Consider the following 2,287-nt stretch of genomic DNA (forward strand, 5'->3'; position numbering starts at 1 on the left):
ACCACCAGAGACAGAGCTGGGTTGTTTTTTTTTTTTTCATCTTTCATATAACCCAGCATTCTCAGCATTTGTGTGTGTGTGCGCGTGTGTGTATTTCAATCTAAACTCTAGGCACAGTTGAAACTCCATGCTTCTAGTCCCTTGCTCCTCAACTCCCCTCTCCTTCCATAAATTAAATTAATGAGGAGTTTTCTAAAAGAGTACATTCTCTTAAAGGCTCTGTTATTCTGAAGTTAATGGCTCTGACATGTAGCCAGGCCAAACAGTCACAGGCAGCAATAACTCTTGCGACAGCTCCCAAACTTACCCTCAAATGTCACCGAGTCCTACCCTGATCTTTCTTCCCCTTTGATTATTGCTGGTTGCCTTTCTTCCTCCCCTCACATTTTATAGCAAACTCAAATGCATCAAAGAAACCAGTTAAGGATGTGAAGATAGAGAAACACATTCAATCTCAGTGTTATGATCTTGTCTCTTCCTTCCTACAACTTGTCTCTAAGACAAAAGCACAAGTGCAAATTTGATACCACACAGAACAAAACAGCCAATACATGTAAAGAAACAAAGGAGAGGAGCATTTCTAAATGCCAGCATGCTAATCTCATACTGAGCACACACTTATCACAGGAACTAGCTCATGTGTGTGATGGGTTAATAATTTTTACATGGGAAGTGAGCGGACGTGTCTGCAATGAATTCTTCAAGCAAACTCAACAAAAGAAATTGCCTCCAATCTCCTTCCTAAACCAACTTGCAATGAGGTAATGATAAAAAATTAAAAAGATGGTAAAGAAAACTGCAGGAGAACCTGATATCAACATCCATAATGGGAGCAGGGTCAGAACAAACATAGTGATATTATTCAAGTTCTTAAGCCACAAATATAAAAACTGACTAGACACATGTTCACAAATTGGATCATCTAACTTGAAAATGCAATGTAAAATATCATTTTCTGGATAAAACAAATTCAACTTCTTATATCCACATTTTGATCTAAAAATCTGGACTGATACACACAATTTTAGTTATATATGCTCAAGAAAGTGAGAGAAGAGGAAGACTGAGAAACATAAGAAAAAGTTGTATTTGCTTCTGCTAACTAATCATGGCTTAACTAAGGCCAGCAATAATTTTTAAACAGTTTGTCAAGGTTCTCCACAAACCTGTGAATCTGTCACCTAATGTTCTAAAGTTCCAAAATAACAGACGCAGCGATGAGTAAAAGAAGACTAACACGAGGGGTGGGTACCTAGAGAAGGGAGTGTTCCTTAGCAAGGATTGACTTGAGGGATAGAAGATTAGACTTGAAAAAGCAGCAGACAGGCTATTTTGTTTAGTCTAGGCTGTCCTTTCTGTCTCTCTGTGCGAAGTATAGAATTCTGTTTATAAAGAACTTTCAAGTTTCAAAGACATTTCCACATAAATTTATCTCATTTGATGCCATAGCAATACATCAAAGAGGAATACCCACTTTACAGATGACAAAAGTGAGGTTCAGGAAGACTAAAAGATTGCCCACATGACACAAATATCAAATGAACAGAGGGTTACTGATTCCTTAGTAATAGGTCACATTTTTGCATAATCTTCAAGTCTACAGTTAGAGTAACATGAAAACCCAGTAGTTTCCAATTATTCCCTAAGTCAGGATTATCACATGCAAAATTATATACAGATAAGTAGGTAAGAGCTTACTTCAAGACAGATGTAAGTTTATTTTCACTTAATAATTATCTTTGCAGTCCATCTCCATAGTCTACTTCATTCCCTAACATCACAAATATTTGTCTAAGTCATGGCAGAGAGTTTATTCTGACCTTGAATTTGTGATGTTACTGGCTGTTACCAAAAACATACTTAGCAGAGTACACTGTGTTCCTTACCAATCCATCTTTCCATGAGGTGAAAATGCCCCGGCACTCAACAAAAAGAATGGTCTGGTAATATTTAATATGAACACAGACATTTCTCTTCAGTGTAATTCATTGTGCACACATCATTAAGGATCAAAGCACAAGCAAACCAATCAAAGAATGGAAAAGGAATTCTAAAACATCAAAGTTAATTATATTTGGTTGTCCCAATAGCTATTACTTGTTCAATTAAGATGCTGCTTTGGCTAATCTTACTCAAGCTGTGCCTCTCAAAAAGTCTAAAACCCAGCAATAAAAACTAAAGTCAAAACATCTAAAGCTACAGCATCCCCCCGCCCCCCACAAGGAGCATTCTGTGTCTGCTAGTGCCTCTACAGCGCCTATCGATGGGCAAGTGTCTCTTCACTTTT

This window comes from Carlito syrichta, unplaced genomic scaffold, assembly GCF_000164805.1.
Source record: "Carlito syrichta isolate Samal-C Ts95f unplaced genomic scaffold, Tarsius_syrichta-2.0.1 Scaffold62039, whole genome shotgun sequence".
Lineage (NCBI taxonomy): Eukaryota > Metazoa > Chordata > Mammalia > Primates > Tarsiidae > Carlito > Carlito syrichta.